This window comes from Rutidosis leptorrhynchoides, chromosome 5, assembly GCF_046630445.1.
Source record: "Rutidosis leptorrhynchoides isolate AG116_Rl617_1_P2 chromosome 5, CSIRO_AGI_Rlap_v1, whole genome shotgun sequence".
In the NCBI taxonomy this organism is placed as follows: domain Eukaryota; kingdom Viridiplantae; phylum Streptophyta; class Magnoliopsida; order Asterales; family Asteraceae; genus Rutidosis; species Rutidosis leptorrhynchoides.
The window spans coordinates 71,354,032-71,375,514 of NC_092337.1; the positions used below are offsets into that span (position 1 = coordinate 71,354,032).

Below are 21,483 nucleotides of genomic sequence, written 5' to 3' on the forward strand. Positions count from 1 at the left end.
TGTAAGCAGTAAATATCCAGACCATGTCTACAAGTTAGACAAAGCTCTTTATGGCCTTAAACAGGCTCCAAGAGCATGGTATGAGACACTTCATGTGTATCTCACTGGTATAGGTTTTAAAGTTGGAACAATTGATACCACTCTATTCTCAAAAGAGATAGATGGTGATCTCTTGTTGGTACAGATATATGTGGATGATATTATTTATGGTTCTAAAAATGAAAAACATTGTCAAGATTTTTCAAAACGTATGTCAAAGGCATATGAAATGAGTTTACAAAGAGATCTGCAATACTTTTTAGGATTGCAGATCAAACAACTTGATGATGGAATATTCATAAGTCAAGATAAATATATCAAAGATATGTTAAAGAAATTTGGTCTGACCTGTTTAAAAGACATAGGGACTCCAATGGCAGCATCCATTAAAATAGATGCTGATCCAAATGGTGAACCAGTCAATATCACTGAATATAGAGGTATGATTGGATCCCTACTTTATCTCACAGCCAGCAGACCAGATATTATGTTCGCCACATGTCTCTGTGCCAGATATCAAGCTGATCCTAAAGAGTCACACTTGCTGGCAGTAAAAAGAATATTCAGATACCTAAAAGGTACTGCTAAACGCGGTCTTTGGTATCCCAAAGACCAGGATTTTGAACTAATTGGGTATTCAGATGCTGACTTTGCAGGGTGTAAAATAGACAGGAAAAGTACTACTGGTGGGTGCCAATTACTGGGTAGTAGGCTAGTCAGCTGGACAAGCAAAAAGCAAAATACTGTGTCCACATCCACTGCTGAAGCAGAATATGTCTCTGCTGGTAGTTGTACTGCTCAAGTACTATGGATGCAAAGCCAGCTAAAGGACTATGGTGTTCATGTTACAAAAACTCCAATCTACTGTGACAACACCAGTGCAATTGCTATCACCAACAATCCTGTGATGCACTCAAGGACTAAGCACATCGATGTTCGGTATCATTTCATAAGGGATCATGTTCAAAAGGGTGATGTCGAGTTACATTTTATTTCTACAGACCAGCAATTAGCAGACCTATTTACAAAGCCATTAGATGAGAAACGTTTTAACTATCTCATCTCTGAGCTGGGTATGCTTGAGCTTTAAATAAAAGACAACTTTTGTTGGTGTGCTGGCTCTACAACGTGTAGGGCAAACCAGTAAGTCACATTTATTTACTTACTGCCTACATGTCAAACAACCAGCACAGCAAGGTCTTTTATATTTTGGTTACTTAAATGTTTTAAATGAAATAATAAATAGCTCTCCAAATTTAATGATTCCTTAAAACTGGAAACTCATTTACTTCCAATGATTTAAATTAAATTCATGACATATTAAATGTAACAAAAGTATTTTGTATTTAATACAAAAAAAAAAAAAATTTATTTTTGAGATTTTAAATCAATTTGTTTGAAATGAAATCTGATGCATTTAATGCTGTATGGGAGTAATGAGTGTTTAAGCCGTATAAATGTCATGTCAACCGTCTGTCTCCCTTTGAAAACGTGCCAGTCTGTCACATCTGCCCACGCGCCTGCAGATGACAGTAATTTTCTCTCTCCTGCACTTTTTCACCCACTCACAACGGATAAAAGTGTGTTTCATCTTACAAAATAACCTTCGGTTATTCATTTTTCAAAATACACACACTTTTACTCTCAAAATCTTTTCAATCTTCAAATCTTCATCCTACACTCATCAATGGCAGAACAACAACAGCAATCACCACGTGCTGCAAGCCAGCAAGAGGAACAACAGCAACAACAACCTCAAACAGTCGAACCACAACAACAACCACAACCTGCCCCACAACCGGCACCGGCACCGGAGGAACCGGTGGTTCAAGAACACGTCGTTCAAGGACCACTGTTCAATCTTCACCCCAACCTGATTAGGGCTCCCAATGCACCTGATCACTCACTGATTCGCCTATCTAGAGGCAATGCTGCACATGCCCTCTCTATTCCCAAATCGAAGGTTAACAAAGGGTATGAGGCCCTCATCGAATACATCCGTCAATCACCTCTGGCAAGAGCCATCACCGGTGTACCTTCCCGATTCTATGCTGCCTGTTTGGCACGATTTTGGTATACTGCCACTGTTGCCACCACTCCCGGCAACGTTCCATGTATTCGTGGCATGGTGACTGAAACCCTAAATTGCTCTGTCACCGTCGAAGCTATTAGACGTGCTCTTCAATTGCCCGGTGTACCATTTGTTGCTTCACCTACTAGTGACGAATTAAGAAGGGAGGTGTTGGAGACCATTGGGTTTGCTGGACCAGTGGCACATACACCGTTGAGAAAGCATATGCCACCTCTGTGGTACTACTTCTTTGGGTTGATGACTCAGTGCATGAGTCAAAAGTCAGGAAGCTTTGACCAATGCTCAGATTTTGAGCTCAAGCTTGGTCATGGGTTGTTGTTCAACAGGAACATCGATTACGCCCTTGAAATTTATTTGAGGCTAAGGGAAATGGTGACTGCTAGAGTAAGAACCAACTTGATTCCATTTCCACGATTCTTAAGCCTGGTATTTGAAAGTGAACTGGGTGAAGCTTATCAGCAGATTGCTGATCAATCATTTGAGGTCCCAGTAAAACAAGGGGGTATGCCAAAGGATGTACCTGCTGCTCCATATGCTGAGTTGACACCAGCAATGAACGAGTATCTTGCTGCTCGTCGTGGAGCCACCCAATCGACTGCCTCTGGTTCTGCACCAGCTGAGGGGGAGGGTCCTCAGCGAAAGCCAGCAACGCGAAGGAAGCAGCCAGCTACCTCAACTAGTACAGCCACCGTCTCATATACTGGTAAAGTAGTAGTTGTATTAGAATCTAGTGCTCTCTAATCATAAAGAACAGCCCTAGTCTTATATACTGACTACCCAATTCTAGTGTTGGAATCCGTTGCTCATCTATTTCTTGGTAACAGGCAAACCTAAGCGTGCTAAAGCTGGCTCCAAGCGAACCACAGGGGAGATTGCACCAGTCTCAGCTGCTGCTCCTGCAAAGGATGTAGCTATGGAACCTGGTGCGTTTCTAGACCAAACAGCAGAACAATCTAACTTAATTGAAAATTTTTTAACTGCTGACTTGAAAAATGTTGAGGGAGTTAACGGTATAACCCTGGCTCCCAAGCTGACTGGTTTTAAAACTGGTGTCAAGAAGAGTAGCAACCCATACTCGTCTAACCAGGCACTTCCACATTTTTCTGAAATGAACTTATTGCAAAACTCTCTGCTGACAGTACAACCAGCAGAGAACATAACTGACCCCCAAAGCAGGCTTGAGCTGGGTCTTCATCGTGTTGAACCAGCTCAGGTGACTGCACAGCCAGTATGTTACTCGGATACTGTTAAGAGTCGCACTCCTACATCATTACCAGCCAGATCTCTTACACTATCTGGGCCAACATGTGTTGCCAATGAGTCAGCAGAGTCACCGCTGTACTTACAGACACCTTCTTCTGTCTCATTCGAAGGGCTGACCAAATCAAAAGTCTGTCCCCAGAGACCAAAAACAGAGGCAATTGTTGAGTCAAATTTATTTGGTTCTACAGTTGCTAACATAACTTGTTCTATTGTTTCAGTTCTTAGCAGGGTAGATGAACAGGCAGAGGGGGAGCAAAATAAAGATGTTGTTATTCCCACTGGTGATATTGCTGCCTCTGCTACTGGTGTTGGTGCCACTGATTCTGTTACTGGTGGTGCTGATGCTAGTACTGTTGATTCTGCTGCTGCTGGTGTGGAAGATGTTATCATGGAAGAACCTCCTGTTCTTGAGAAGGTTATTGACAATATTGTCAAGGATGTTCTTCTTGATGAACCTGTCACCCAGCCAAGAGTGGACCCTGCATTAATGTCTGATGAGCCTGCTGATTCTTCTGATTCTTCTTCTATGGAACATCAAGTTCTTACAGAATCGGCAGTTCGTCATCCTATTGGTCCGATTTTGGTTGCTACTGAACCAACCGCTGAGGTTGCTGATGTTAAGGATGCTGGTACCTCTGCTGACACAACTACTGATTCGACTAAGGCTTCTGTTACTGAGGAAACAAAGCCATATGTTGTGCAGGTACCAGATCCAGATGAAGTTGTTCCTAACTTCATTTTCAAGGGAGCTTCAATCTCTCCCAAGATTGCTATGCTGGTCGATCAGCTGACCATTGATCCCGAATCTGCGATAGTCTCAGCCAGCAGATTACCTCGTGAAGAGATGGTTGAGCTATTATCTCAGCTTGATAGACCAGCTAGAGAAGAAATTTATGAGAGGATAGCCCTGCTGGAGCAAATCAATGAACAGCCTTACTATCATGTTTTTGGTATGGCTCCAGCTGCTTCGCCATTTCCTGGTACATGGAGGCCTCTCAAGTTTGTCATCGATCCTACTACTGGTAAGTGTGTTATGCAAAATGTCCCTGATTCGCCAGTACCTTCTTCTTCCTCAGCTTCTTCCTCCTCATCTTCTTCTGATGAGGATGCTGATGAAGGTACTGGTAAGGGCGAACCAGTCACTCATGATAACGTGACTGGTTCCAAAGACAAACCAGTGGATCTTACTGATGACAATGCTGATAGTAATGCTGACAAGGATATCAGTGGTTCTAAGCCTTCGGGCGAAGGTAAAAACGATGGTGATCATGATGATGAGTCAGCTCCTGACCTTCCATCTCCACCACCCCACGGTGATACTCCTCTGTTAGCTTGTGCTGACCAACCTTCAACCTCTGCATACTTAAAGTTCAATGCAGATGAGGTTGCTGATATTTCCACCTTTGCTGTCTATAAGACACTGCAAGGGATCACACCAAATTTGGAGGAAACTATTCGCAGAGCTATTGTTGATAGTGTCTCTGCTGCTGTCAGATCTGCTGGAGAGGCTGTTACAACTCCTATTGATCTTAAACTCCAGCAGGTGTGTGCTTTTGCTGATGTGGCAGTCGAAGCAATCACAAAGCACCACGAAGATGAAGAGGAGCTTCAAAGGCGAATTATCTCTCACAATGAGTACTGTGAAAATATCACCCGACTCCAAGCTGATTTGGATGCTGCTAACCGCAGAAATACTTTCTTAAATGAGGAGAACAGGGTGTTACACGAGAGATTGGAATCGCAGGAAGCTCAAATGGCTAACATGATTCCTGCTGCTGCCTATGTTCAGATGGTTGAAAACATGCAACGAATGGCTGCTTTGCAAGGTGATGTTCGGGCCATCGTTGAACAAATGGCTATGGGTGTAGCCAGGAATGAAGTTAGATCCTCCAATCTTCTGCTACGACAATTTGGTGTGGATCCTGGTGCCCATCTTACTCCAGAGGTTGCTGAGTAGAACAATTTTGCCTTCTCTGCTCCTCAGTCAGACAGTGATCTTGATGCTACTGTCTCCCCTTCTATTACTGCCCGTGCTGATGACAAAAAGGGGGAGAAAAAGTCTCAAAAGAAATCTAAAAAGAGAAAACAGTCTGAGGGGGAGCATGAACATGAAAAGGCTCCTAAACAACCCAGGAGAGATGGAGATGGTGATGGTGATGGTCAAAACACTGGCCCTAAGCCCAGCAACGCTCATACTGAAGCTGGTGGTACACAGGCAACTGGTGGTACTCAACCCAGTGTGTCTGCCACACCAGTGGATGATATTGGTTCTGGCAGTAAGCCCAGTGATGTTTCTGATATGGCTGTAGCTGAAGCTTTTGTGCTGTCTCAATCTATTGAACGTAAAATGAAGAGGAAGTTAGAGAGACATCAAAAGCGACAGCATGAACTAGATGATGCCTTCAATGCCAAGTTTGAGGCCTTTGCTGAACTTAAACGTCGTAAGATTATGCACAGAAGATGGCTGAGTCCAAAAGCAATGGAAGTCGATGATGACCTGACTGCCTTTGATAAACACAGAAAAGAGGCAAGAAAAAGAAATGCCAAGTTCATGGTCAAATACGACAAACAGAGGGCAAAGCTGTATGCACAGAGAGCAGAAAGAATCAGGAACATGACTCCTGCTGAGATGAAGGATTACCTTGATTCTACTGAGTCAACTGGTGGAGTTAGAGCTGATATTTTCATGAAATGGGTTGATGCTATGTTAGAACCCAGCTCTACTCCTCAACCAGCATCTGCTGCTCAGCCAGCTACACAACAAAAACAGCCAGCAGAAACAATCATCCTTAATGATGATGATGTTATTAGACAGGGGGAGCATCTTGCTATTGTTCCTTACCTGCCTCCTATTCAACCAGTATCGACACAAGAACCATCAGCTGAACCCAGGCCTATTGACAAATACAGGGTGAAATCTGCTCCTAGGGACAATCAGCCCCTGAGGAAAGGACCCCTATTCGAGGCAGCTGATGAAGGTACTGATGTGGTTGAGCCAGCTGATACTAATCAGTCAGCTGGCATTGAAGACACAGCAAGGAGTGCTGTGATAGAAGACCCAGCCAGAAGTGTGCTGCTGGGTAGTACAAGTGTTGAAGACCCAGCAAAGTCGGTTGAGCTGGGTGCTAAACAAGTAGGTGATGAAACGGTTGATCCTGCTCACTTCACAGTCTGGGGAAGAGACGGCCAAACATTTGTTCTATCTCCTCTTCCTCCCCAGATTCAAGTTTACTTTGACAGAACACAGGATAACCGGGCCAATCAGCATCCAGTTAGTTCATCTGGCAGCTATGAATCATCTATGTATCCTCCATCTTCCCCAAGGGTTCATGACAAACATATCACTTGGGAAGATGACTCAGTAACCCATGGTGAGCCGAACATCAGAAAAATGAACCCAGATGAAAGAGATGCCTACAGACTTCAGATCACTGTTCCAGAGTTGCTTGAACAAAGACAAATTGAACTTAATGAAAGAATTCGTCAAGTCAGGCTGCTGCATCACCCTCTTGATCAGCCACACTATATTGCTGCACTAACCTTTGGCGTTGACATTAGGGTGTACTTGAATAACAGTGGTCTCAGGCTCTCCACTACTGATGAAAGAATTCATTTTGAAGATGCTCTCCAGCTGGGTATGGATATAAGGGAGTATTGTGCTGCCCTTAGTACTGAAGAGGGTAGAAAGATGGTTGAAGCAGTAAGATCCCTGAACATTTCTTATGATGATTATCTGATGGGTTTAGCTGCTGAAAGGGAAGCCAGAGAAGCTGCTGATGCTGAACTTGCTGAACGTTCAAGGCTTCAGGATATTGAAGACAGATTGGCTGCTGACAGAAAGCAACAGGCTGAGTCCCTCAAACTAGCCAGAGCCATTGTCAAAGAACGGGATAAGGTTTTTGATAAGATAGAAACTGCTGAGAAAGTACCTACCACTGCTCCTGTAGTACCTGATCACAATATTGAGTTTCCTGATACTTACTATAAGAGCAGGTATGGTAATGTGATGAATAGAAGATCTAATCCCTGCAGAATTATCAAGGTAAACAGGGGGACAAAAAGGGCTTTCAATGTTGTCAGGGAGAACAATGTTCAAGAAAGGATTAGTTTTGATGACTTAAGAACTCTTGGATTCAGTGAATGGATAGAAATCTTGGAGTATTTCATTGGTAAAGGTGAGAGTGCTATCAAGAGTGCTCTTAAGACTGAACTCCAACAGCTGTTCAAGAAGGAAACTAAGTTTGGGAATGCACCAGTAGTTGATGTTGATGAATTTCTTGCTCAAAAGCCTAAAGGGAAGCAACCTACTGGTGAAGGACCAACTGGGAGAAGCCGAATTGTTCTACCTCCTTCCATCCCTGTTTTTGACCCTGCTGAATTACCTCTCCTGTTCCCTGAAGCCTGGAAGATTAAACAAGAGGAGCTATCTGATGAAGAAAGAGAAAGAGAAAGGGATAAAGATAGATAGTCTCCTATGTGCTTAACTTGTATCTTTGTAATTTACTTTTTATTTTTGAATTATCTTGTAATTATTGTATATATCTGATGTAATGTAAGTAAAGTGAGTTTATCTTCAAAATCATATCAAATTATAAGATATAGATAACTCATCAAAAGATCCCAAAACAAACTTAAAGGGACGAATTTACTGTCTACTCTCTCTAGGTCCCTAAGTGCTGGCTTTAGTGTTTTCTCTTCAAGTCATAGGTTTTGTCATCATCAAATAGGGGGAGATTGTTGAGTCCCCAAAATAATTAAGGATTTAATTATGACAAAACAATATTTATTTGCACTAAAGTGTTATGTGCAGCCAGCACACGTTTGTTTATGTATAGTCAGCTAATATAGCTGTGTCGAGTGTTTAGTATGCTGCCTAGTCTATCAGCACAAGGTAGAAATGTATTCTTCGAATCAGCACAGGATGTGCACCCAGCAAATCAAGAATATCAAGTGACTCAGCATATGAAGGACCAGTAAGTCTGGATATTAGCATACAACACAAGACAGCCATGCTCCATTACAAGCATGGTAGTTTCCCAGAGTGGTCTACATCAACGCACTATTCAACAGAAGTCGAAGACAAAGTTGAACAGAAAAGGACAGGAGTCGGCGGCTGACAAGTGACCTTACAAGACCACGTGGGAATGCAGAAGTGGAACGCATGTGCAGACATGTGTTATACTTTATTCATACCTAGGGAACACAACATTCCATTTGTTTAAATCAAATGGTAGTGCCAAACCGAATTGGTGTGTTCCAGCAAATAGCTACCTAAGAGGAAAGAAGGAGAGCACGCCTTCTGACACAATTGTCCCCACAAGTACAAGGCATCCAATGTACTAGTGGACAATAGATTAATTACACGGTTAATAGAACTACTATATATATTGTTGTATCCACTATTGTAAAAACTAGTGGTGTGGGTTTATTTGTTAGAGTCCAAACCGTGTAATAGCTTTAGTTTGTCTCTTAGCTATAATCTAGGTAATCTGTATCAACCAACTATCATTTCCGCCAAGGATAGTTGTGATTCTTTCTGATTTAATCAATAAAGAATAACAGTTGAAAATTACCTGTGACTCTATATTATTTACTACAGAATACTAAACGTGATTAACTGACTAGTTAATTAAGAAAAGAATTGTATTCACCCCCCCTCTACAATACTCCTGTTGTTATTAAGGGACCAACAGAAGTCATGTAGTAGCATACGGCATATAGTAGTAAAAGTAAGCAGCAGGATGCAGCAAATTCTGCAGAAACAAGTAAACTAGCAAGTTGTAGATTAGTCCTATTAGTGAATCCTACTCGGGTCGGTCCAGACTCACCAATGCAACCTAATTCTCTACAACCAATGCTCTGATACCAAATGTGATGCCCTGTACAAAACCATCGTGTACGAATCATCAACAACAGGATCATTACAAGGTCAAATACTATATGCGGTTTCAAAAGAAGTTTGTATTTATGAATAAAGGTGATGTGTTAACCAACATCAAATGTCTTACAACAAAAGTATGCTTCAATGAACGGAAGCAATTAGTAATAGTACGTGACCCAATGGTCGTTACAAATCATTGTTTCAAAAGGTAACATAGTTTGAATGCAAATAAAACGTTTCATGCGGTGACAACTCTAACAAGCGCAGCGGGTGTCTACAAGGCATGACTAGTACAACAGCGGAAGCAAGCAACCTTAAGCACCTGAGAAAAACATGCTTAAAAACTTCAACACAAAGGTTGGTGAGCTATAGTTTAAGTATAACAGTAATGTAAGGTAGGCCACGAGATTTCAGTGCTACAAAGAGCGTTTCAAAACAGTATGTAAAGTATATGTTTAACCGTGGGCACTTGGTAACTAACTTAACGTTTATAACCCCCTGAAAGTACACTTGGCAAGTGCGTATGTTTACGAAGTATTAAACACCCATTAAATGCTAGCGCTACTAGCCCGAGTGGGGATGTCAAACCCTATGGATCCATATCTAAGATTCGCGTTCACAGGTTCAAAGAGCAATAACTAAACGTCACCGAGCTAAGGGGAAAGTTTATGCCATTGTATAACCCACACATATATAAAGTTTAAGTACTCGTGCCTAGTATGTAAAACGTAAAATGCGCATGTATTCTCAGTTCCCAAAATAGTTAAAGTAAAAAAGGATGCTATAACTCACAGTGAAAAAGTAGTAGTAAAGTTGACTCGGGAAAAGTAAGTAAGTACGTTTGTCCAAAAGGTCCTCAACCTAAGTCAAAAGTTACTAAGTCAGTAAATCGTCCCAATAGGTTTAAATCTATGTAAATTAGGTCTTAAGTATCATCATCATTCATCATTAAACAAAAAGTATAAAGTAAGTTTCAATCAAGAATAGAGTTTGAAATAAAGGATGACTTCATTCAGTCGCCACGGCCTCCATACAAACTGAATTGAGGTGGGACCAGTGGCCATGGCTCCGTATATGAGTCCTTTAGTTGCTGTAAAAATTCTAGAACCAAACTCGTCTTCGTTTGACCGTGGCGATGGTTTAAGTGCGAGTAGGTCAGAATTTTCAGCACAACGTTATAAGGACATAGTGACATTCGGAGGGCCATAGATCCTAAACCGTAACTCGGATTAAGACGAGTCTTAAATGAAAAATTATATACTTGAACAGAGATAACTGAAAATAAACTTTACAGTAGCCCAGGTATTCTGATCAGACCCGAAAAATAGTAGGTTTAGTGTTCCGGTGGGTTCTTGGTGCTCGATGCTCATCACGGTTCTCATCCTTGATGCATATATCTTCAAGTGTACAACTCGTTGATGTGTTTGCATCATCTTTACCAAGCTTTGACCATCATAACACAAGTGTAAGTCTAATATAAGTAGCACAACTCAATTAAGTGTTGCAAGTAGTTTGATGAACCAAAGTTACATCAAGATCTTAGATCCGACACATACATGAACTCTAAAAGTAATATTAAGCTACAAATTTGAAAGTAAACTAAATAATCAAGATCTTAAGTTGTAGAACATAGTTCTTAGTTATATCTTGAAGATCCAAGACCCAAAAGTATAGATCTAAAGTTACTAAGTTAAATCCTAAGTCATAACACTTGAATCTTTACTTTAATGAAACCATAAGTTATGAAACTTAGATTCTCATCTTGTAAAGTGTATGTAAGCTTACAAGCTCTTATTTACAACAAAATAAGAAGACCATAAGCTATAGAAACTTAGATCTATCAAAAGTATATGAAGTTGTAACTAGAAAGTTAAACTTCCATGTTCTTGAACTTACAAAGTTAACTTTGGTTCAAGAAAAATGAGATCAAGATTAACTAGTAACACTTGACCACTCACAACAAGAATCACGAATTTAAATATGTATAAAATGAAGAAATAAGTTAAATTTACAAGTAACAAGTTCATGGTTGTTTATACTATAAATATTCAAGCCAAGGCTTTGATCTTTAAGAAAGTAAACCTTAAGTTTACAACATGAACACAAGTATGGTTTTTACAACTCATGAACTTTAAATCTTTAAAACATTAATTGTTGAACCATAAACTAGAAAGTTTATGTTCTTGTTTGTTCTTAAAATAACAAGATAATATGAAGAATAAACTAGGTAGTTTGATTCTTACAACAAGCAAGTAAACAACAACAACAACAACTAGTAAGTAATTAAACATTAAACAAGAACAAGTAATGATGATGATGAGGTGTTTAGGTTTCGGTTTTCAGGAAGGAAAAAGGAAGAACATAAAGCTTTTTACTTACAAGGTTAGAGAGAAAAGAGAGTAAAAGAAATTGCAAGTAAATGTGTGTGTGTAAAAGTGAGGAAAATACAAGTGCATAAGTAATCAAAATTGCAAACAAAACTTCCCTCCCACCCTTGTATGGCCGACGGTTTTTAGAAGAAAAGAGGAAGGGATCAAATGCTCTTTCAACATGGGAGAGTGGTAATAGCTTAGAATGGAAATAAAGCAAATTGACATGGGAAAGAGATGTAAATGTGCTAGTAACTAGATTCCCATATACTAATTAATCTTGTATTAAGCTTAATAAGTCACTAGCAAATTGTTGGGCTCCTAATAGTCCATTAAGAAGGGTAGGGTGATAATGCTAAAAATGAACATATATTTCATAGCATTATCCCTCAAGAAAGATAAACTTTTAGTTGCAACTGTTCTATTTACAAGTGATATTCGTTTAAATAATAAAAGGTAAAGACAAAAGACAGATTCGATAAATTGAAGACGCAAATGACCAAAAAGCTCAAAAGTACAAAGTACAATCAAAGTGGTTCCAATTATTGATGAGAAACGTCTCAAAATTACAAGAGTACAAGATGCTAAACGCAAAATACAAGATATTAAATTGTACGCAAGGACGTTCGAAAAACCGGAACCGGGACCAAAGTCAACTCTCAATGCTCGACGCAACAGACTAAAAATTACAAGTCAACTATGCACATAAATATAATATAATATTTAAATAACTCTTATAATTATTTATATATTATATTTATTTATAAAAACCGTCGGCATACAAAGAAACAAAGTCTTGTGAGCTGGAAAAAGTGGCCATGCGATCGCATGGCCTGGAAGCACATTTTCCATGCGATCGCATGGCAGTAGGTGAGAGGCCACATGCCTATAAATTCGCAGTTTTGGTTGATCATATATCCATCTTTTTCTTCCTTCTTACTCACTCGTAAGATATATATATATATATATATTTATATTTTAATTTTAAAATTCTAATAATAAGGGTATGTTATCGAATGTTGTAAGGGTGTAAGTCGAAATTCTGTCCGTGTAACACTACGCTATTTTTAATCACTGTAAGTTATGGTTAATGTTATTTTTAAATTAATGTCTCGTAGCTAAGTTATTATTATGCTTATTTAATGCCGAAATAATCGTGATGTTGGGCTAAATACTAAAATTGGGTAATTGGGCTTTGTACCATAATTGGGGTTTGGACAAAAGAACAACACTTGTGGAAATTAGACTATGTGCTATTAATGGGCTTTATATTAACTAAACGATACCTCGTTAATTTAATATATAGACTTATAATTTGTCGTATTTATATATAACCACATACGCTTGACTGGGTACGGTGGGCGGAATATCTATAAATACCAATAATTGTTTATTTTACCGGACACGGAACTGGATTAATAGTTAATAGACTTGTTGAAACAGGGGTGGATTACATTCAAGGATAATTGGTGTAATTGTTAACGAAGTAGTAAAACCTTGGTTTACATGCAGTCGATAACCTGGTGTGTTCATTAAACAAAGTATTAAGACCTTGTTACAATTCGAATCCTCAATTAGTTGGAATATTTGACTTCAGGAATAAGAATAATTTGACGAAGACTTTCGCACTTTATGATTATGACTGATGGACTATTATGGACAAATCCGTATGGACATATTGAATAATTCGGGACAAAGGACAATTATCCCATGGGAATAAACTAAAAATCAACACGTCAAACATCATGATTATGGAAGTTTAAATAAGCATAATTCTTTTATTTCATATTTAATTGCACTTTTAATTATCGCACTTTTATTTATTGTCATTGTATTTAATTGCACTTTCAATTATCGTACTCTTTAATTATCGCAATTTTATTTTATCGCACTTTTATTTCTCGCAATTTCAGTATCGTTATTTACTTTATGCTTTAAATTAAGTTTTATTTATTTTTAATATTTTACATTAGGTTTTAACTGCGACTTAAGTTTTAAAATCGACAAACCGGTCATTAAACGGTAAAAACCCCCTTTTTATAATAATAATATTACTTATATATATATTTGTATTTTTATAAGATTAAAACTAATATAGCGTTAAGCTTGTTTAATTTCCATGTGGAACGAACCGGACTTACTAAAAACTACACTACTGTACGATTAGGTACACTGCCTATAAGTGTTGTAGCAAGGTTTAGGTATATCCATTCTATAAATAAATAAATATTTTGTGTAAAATTGTATCGTATTTAATAGTATTTCTTTATAAAAATAATACTATTTCCTAGTACACCTCGCACACATCATAGGGTGGGCTTCCAAGTCCATTAACAAGAATCCATTAATAAAAGGCCCAAGTATGTAAGTATGTAACAAATTAAATAAATAAGCCCAAGTAATTAACTAGTAACCTTAGTTAATTTAAATGATTAATAAAAATTAATCATGAATATAAATAATATTTGAAAATATTATTCGTGTAATGTACGTGTGTCACAAAGACGATTCGGGCCATGCAAAGTGATGTACGGTAACAAGTAAATGCATAAAAATACATTTATTAAATCACAAGTATTAATAATAAATATTATTAATTAAACGTTGGAAAATCCCGGGTCGTTACACAACTTGTTGATACTTTTCAATATGCACGTTTAAAAAGTTGATACACAACTTGCGATCGCATGACTGTGTCTGACACGCCACAGTTGACCATCCAACATCAATCATTACGGAGTATTATTATTAATTGTAAAACCCTAATTAGGTTTTTAATTATTTATTATTTGAGTTTTAGTTTTTATTAATTTGTATTATTTAGATAAATTAGTTTTATTAAATTATAAAATTAATAGTTTTATAAAATAATTAATATAAAAATAACATTTTTATAAAAATTGTACTTTTTACAACTTTAAGTTTATTTTTATATTTTTGTATATTTTTATTTGTTTTAGCGTAATTTTTGTATTTTTCGCTCGTATTTAGTTTTAAGTCATAGTTTTTGCCATAGTTATTTTTATTTTTAGATTTTTAGGCTTTGCCGTTGTGACGACCCCGTCAAAACACTTAACGGATCCGTCAGTTGGTCCCACAGCTTGATCGGACTTAAATGAATTAAATAAACAAAGTTGCATTCTTTTATTTCAAATGTTTCCCAAAAAGGAAACGAACCAAAATATGTAGTTTCAAAACAACCAACCATAGTAATAAACCAAAAGTTGACACAAAACCTTGCCAACAAACCCACAAGTTTAAATTATCCAAAAATAGAATGCAAGCTTAAGTTTCATAAATTGTTTCATAAAATCTGCCCAAATGCATGCAGACTCCTCTAAACACAGCGGAATCATCACAAAACTCAAGTACCTGTGAAAACATGCAAGTAAACTGTCAACACAAAGGTTGAGTGAATTATAGGTTTAAATAATAAGTAAACTTTAGACCACAAGATTTAAAAATGTTAGAAAATATTAAACATTATTCCATTATCAATGAGCCACCTGGTAACCACTTAACCCTTTATTTACCCTTGCCAATCACCATAAAAATATACACTGGACAGTGTATCTACAACAAAATACGAAGTACTAAACATTCCGATTATAAATTGCTAGCGCGACTAGCTCGAAATGGGGTTGTCAAACCCGATAGATCTATCCATAAGATTCGCGTTCACCGGTAGAAACCAATGATTAAAGTTACCAGACTAGGGAATATTTTTGTCCAACTCACAATGAATAATTTAAATTTAATTGTCACTTGTGTCTAAACGTGAAATAAAATGCATGTAATCACATCCCAAAAATATACTTTGAAAAGTATGTAAAAACGGGACTATAACTCACCTTAAAAGCAACTAAAGAAACCACACAAACAAGCGAATAGCAAATAGAGTAAAGTGATCAGGAACGATCACAACGCCGACCTATAAATAAAGCAGGTCGATATAAATAACTAACTTAGGTCAAGTCTTAGTATGATAGCTATTGTACATGTTGCAAGTAGTCATAGAACAATACTCGGCAAGCATCGGTTTGACTGGAACAGCGTACAGACACATACTTTCTATTTATAGAAAGTTACTATTTTTAGCAGGTTTCCATTTTTAGAAAGTTTCTATTTTTGGAAAGTTTCTATTTTAGGAAAGTTTCTATTTTTGGAAAGTTTCTATTTTTGGAAAGTTTCTATTTTTGAAAAGTTTCTATTTTTGGAAAGTTTCCAAATTTAGAAAGTTCTATTTTTAGAAAGTTTTTAAGTTAGGAAAGTTTCCTTATTTAGAAAGTCAACAAAAGTCAACTAAAAGTCAAAGTCAACCGAAAGTCAACTTAAAAGTCAACCTTGGTCAAACATAGTCAACATTAATTTGAAAAGTGTAAATTATAATAATAACATAAGTTATAATGTTTATTAAAGTTAAAAGTATATAATTAAGTCATAACATAAGTTTAATTAAATAAAATGAATTATTAAAGTTAATATAAGTTGAAGTGATATAATTAATATATCATAAGTATTTAATTAATTAATTAAATATTAATCATAATATAAGTATTATTAATTAATAATAAATTTTTAAATCATATCATAAGTATTATTAATTAATAATGAATTATTAACCATATCATAAGTTTCTAATTATAATTATTTAAATCATAAGTATTTAATAATTAAATCGTAATTAAATAATAATTAAGTCTTATAATAATTAAATAATTATTTAATCTTTATTATAAGTCTTATAATAATATTCTCATAAAATAAATTTAATACTTATCATAAGTATTTTCCAATAATAATAAAAGTATTATTAATCGTAAGTTAAATTAAAATGTTAATTAAATCATAAATAATGATTAAATGATATAATAAATATTATATCATAAGTCTTAAATAATAATAATTACTTCTTTTATCATAAGTAATTAATTAATAATGAAATTCATTATTTTTATCATAAGTTTTAGAATTAATCATAAGTTTTAATTCAAAAGTTCACCGAGTCGTATATTGAGCCCCGGGTGTCGATTTCTGGCGAGCCTTATATGCATCTCCGCCTATTCAAACCACCCGACACAATGGTGCACTCAAGAACACACCAAGAACAGTCCTCAAGTCGTGGTAATCTGCCATGACACCACTTGGACCTTCAATTTACTCAAAACCGTGTTTTAGTCATAACGGGTGAACCGTGGCTCGGATTTAGGTGACCCGAACATGAAAGTTCATCCCACCATCAGTCCTAACACACTAACACACCCTTAAGACTCCAAGGAAGGTCACAAAGTCGGACCAAACCTGGTTTCATGTCAATCCACATTTCAATTTTAACAAAATACTAATTCGATCATAACAAGGGCTCCGGGAATCGAAACGACATGAATCCGGAGTCTAAAATTAATGTCTTGATGAGAGGAACTCATATAAATAGTTTATTTTAACATTTATATCAGTCACAAACCCAGAATACACGAAATAGCTGCTGTCCAGAATTTTATAAACCGAAAACATGCAATTATGAGTACATCTATTTATACAAACATCATTACAATAATCCACAAACATCATAATACTAAATAATCATCAAAATACAGAAGATAAATGAAAAATTGAAAATTCTAGGGTTAGGGTTTATACCCTAATCGAGAAACGATTGATGTTATCGCGTAGAGAACGGAACGAGGAACGCGTTTATACTAATTACTCCTTGATCCAAGCTATAATTTTAGATGATGATGATGATGAAGGTTGGTGGTGGTGCAGCCCAAAAAAAGAAGAAGAGAGGAGAAGAGCACAAAATTAGGTTTAGATGGAAAATATGGAATGAAAAATAAATGAGAGAAAAATTGAAAACAAAAGGGGATATCCCCTCCCCATCCATTCGGCTGATTCTAGGGGTGGGGTGGGTCCCACTTGGCCCATCTCACTTAAATGTTATTTCCTGATGGCTCCAAAGCCCGAACAAGTCCCGAAACGCGAAAACGCACTTACGCGATTAAAAATTCGGAAAGATAACAAACGCGCGACGAAAAATAAATATAAATACACTATATAATAATATGATCTAAAAATATCATATTTAAAATATTTAGGATTTAAATGTCCCAAAAACTCGACCGTTGGTTTAAAAACCAAAAAGATTCGCCGGATGAAAATCCGCGAGACGTAGAAACGTATAAGTTTAAAATATGAATACAAATATTCACATAACACATAATAATTAATATATATATTATTATTAAAAAAATAATAATATAGGTCATAGAAATGACGTGGCACACTAACAGTTAACGGCCGTTAAATAATTAATTGAAAAAGATAACGGAAAAAGTAGGGTCGTGACAGCCGTAAAATCCCTTAAGTGCTTTTTCTTTAGAATAAGATTTCGGTGCTCTAGAATTTTGCGACGCCATTTTTATATTTTAGTACCTTTTTAAGTTATTGCCGTTTTGGATATAGAATTCCTTTAAGCTTTAATACCTTTAGACGTAACTTTTAATTCTTAGTTTTTAGTTCCTTTTTACGTTTCGACGCGCTACTTTCTTATTTTATTTTTCGACTTTTTATTTTTCGACGTTTTTCGACGCGCTCTTTTTCTTTCTTATTTTTTCGCCAATCTAGTTTTTAGGACATAGAATTTTCTATTCCTTCTCTAAAATTTCTTTAAATTTCATAGAAAAAATTATTTTAAGTGGTTAAATTGATAGACATCCAAATTTTCTGCTTCGTAGTAATAGTTGAATTTGTTAGTGACTGAGTTGTGAGCTTCCGATTTAAAGGTTTCTGGCTCCCTGCTGCATCTATTGGCTATTCGAAACGTGGGCAAAAGCAGAAAAGTCTATTAATTTGATAACTTAAATAATTTTTATCTTTTATAACTAATAGGATATTCAGTGAATGCACCGAGAAAAACATTCACCACCTTTTGTACGTTCACCACCTGTAACTCGATCAAGACATCTAGCAAATATTGTCGCCGTTGATTTTTCTTTAGAATCGTCATCCAGTCGACCAAGTACTCCAATTCAAATTTCTGATAATCCATTTTTTGAACCCGACCTCACAATTGAGAATCCGGAGAATATTCAGGGACGATTCAGAGATCCTGAACCATTAATCTTTCCTCCGGAACCACCAATCATTCAAACAGAGATTGTTGAGGAACGAACCATTAAATCAGAATCCTATAGTGATTCAGATTCAACAAATTCAATTATGGAGAATCTGGAACCTCTAAGTATGGAAGACCGAATGAGAGCTAAACGCATTGGCCAAGGTCACGCAATTACTCAACCTGACATTAATGCGCCAGATTATGAAATCAAATGACAAATCCTACACATGGTGACTAATCAATGCCAATTTAGTGGTGCGCCAAAGGAAGATCCAAATGAACATCTTCGAACATTTAATAGGATCTGCACTCTATTTAAAATCCGAGAAGTAGAGGATGAACAGATATATCTCATGTTATTTCCCTGGACTTTAAAGGGAGAAGCCAAAGATTGGTTGGAATCGTTACCTGAAGGGGTGATTGATACATGGGATGTTTTAGTTGAAAAATTTCTTAAACAATTCTTTCCGGCATCTAAAGCCGTAAGACTTCAAGGAGAAATTGTTACGTTCACACAAAAGCCAAATGAAACTTTATATGAGGCATGGACAAGATTTGGAAAGTTATTGAGAGGATGTCCGCAACATGGTTTAGACACTTGTCAAATAGTACAAATATTCTACCAAGGATGCTACATCACTACAAGAAAAGACATAGACATAGCAGCTGGTGGTTCCATTATGAAGAAAACCACAACTGATGCTTACAAAATTATTGATAACACTGCTTCCCACTTACATGAGTGGCACCAAGAAAAAGATATCGTTAGATCATCTAAAGCAGCTAGAGCCGATTCTAGCCATGATTTAGATTCCATTTCCGCAAAGATAGATGCTGTCAAGAGACGAATGGAAAAGATGACTAAAGATATACACTCAATACGAATTAGTTGTGAGCAGTGTGGAGGACCACATTTAACAAAAGATTTTCTCAGTATTGAACTAACAATGGAACAAAGAGAGAATGTTTCATACATAAACCAAAGGCCTGGAAATAATTATCAGAATAATTATCAACCGCCAAGACCAAACTACAATCAAAACCAGAATTATAACCGAAATGTTCCATACAACAACCAACAAGGTCCTAGCAATCAACAAGTATCCAATAATACTTTCAACCAGCAAAGACCTATTTTTCAAAACCAACCACCACAAACCGATGATAAAAAGCCAAATTTAGAAGATATGATGTCGAAGCTAGTTGAATCTCAAACTCAGTTTTTCACATCTCAGAAACAAACCAATGAACAAAATGCTCAAGCATTTAGAAATCAACAAGCTTCTATTCAAAATCTGGAACAAGAAGTGAGCAACTTAGCAAGGTTGATAGGTGAAAGAAAACCGGGAAGTCTACCTAGTGATACAAATGCTAACCCCCGGAATGAAACAGCTAAAGCCATTACCACAAGAAGTGGTATTACACTTAAACCACCTGAACTACCTGTAATTTCTGATGAAGCTATTCCTACTCCAAAAGAACCACAGTCTGAACAAGATAAGGAAAAAGAACCGGTAGTTGAAAAGGTTAATGAAGATAACACAGTTAAGGCTAAACCTTATGTTAAACCATACCAACCACCACTTCCTTACCCGAGTAAAATGAGAAAAGAGAGAATTGAAGCCGAGCAATCCAAATTCTTGGATATGTTTAAACAGATAAATGTAAATCTTCTTTTCATTGATGTGATTTTAGAAATGCCTAGATATGCTAAATTCTTGTAAGATCTGATCACAAATAGAAAGAAAATGGAAGAACTCGCGGCTGTTACTATGAATGCTAATTGTTCTGCAGTGCTTTTGAATAAGATACCAGAAAAATTATCTGATCCAGGAAGTTTCACAATTCCATGTTTTGTGGGTAGTCTTAGTTCAATAGAAGCATTGGCAGATTTAGGTGCTAGTATAAATCAAATGCCGTATTCACTATACGCTTAACTAGACCTTGGAGAATTGAAACCAACACGAATAAGCATACAACTAGCCGATCGATCAGTAAAATATCCTAGAGGGATAATGGAAAACATGCTAGTTAAAGTTGGTACTTTAGTATTTCCAGTAGATTTTGTTATTCTGGATATGGAAGAAGATTCTCGAGTTCCTCTCATATTAGGAAGACCATTCTTAAACACAGCTAAAGCAATAATAGACGTGTTTGGTAAGAAACTGACCCTAAGTATAGAGGACGAGAGTGTTACCTTTTCAGTTGATAGAGCAATGCAACAACCACAATCTGCAGATGATACATGTTATTATATTCAAACTATAGAATCACATGCAGAATTGTTAGAAGAATTTCCAGAATTACAAGGAACAGGAGAATGTTCTTTAGGAGAAGGAACTGAACCAATTGATGAAACTGAAATGTTAGCTACACTTATGGCTAATGGATATGAACCAACAGCAGAAGAAATTCAAATGCTAAAAGAAGAAGACAGATATCGATAGAAGAACCACCGACATTAGAGTTAAAGCCACTTCCAAACCATTTGGAATATGCTTATTTACATGGTGAATCTGAATTACCTGTAATAATATCGTCTTCTCTTACTGAAAATGAAAAATCTCAACTCATTTCTGTGTTAAAAGCTCATAAACCAGCTATTGCATGAAAAATTCATGATATTAAAGGAATAAGTCCTTCGTATTGCACACATAAAATCCTTATGGAAGAAGGTCATAAAAATTATATGCAACGCCAACCAAGACTAAATCCTAATATG

At 36.6% G+C, this 21,483-nt stretch overlaps 1 long non-coding RNA gene and 1 other non-coding gene across 2 annotated transcripts in view; both read right to left on the bottom strand.

Moving 5' to 3' along the window:
* The window catches only part of LOC139846492 (uncharacterized), an 86,244-nt gene that overhangs the window by 34,203 nt on the left and 30,558 nt on the right, over window positions 1–21,483 (bottom strand). The gene's annotated exons all lie outside the window — the stretch shown is intronic.
* On the bottom strand, window positions 19,247–19,353 carry LOC139850874 (small nucleolar RNA R71). Its single transcript, XR_011760250.1, has one exon. It is a non-coding gene; the product is annotated as a small nucleolar RNA R71 (small nucleolar RNA).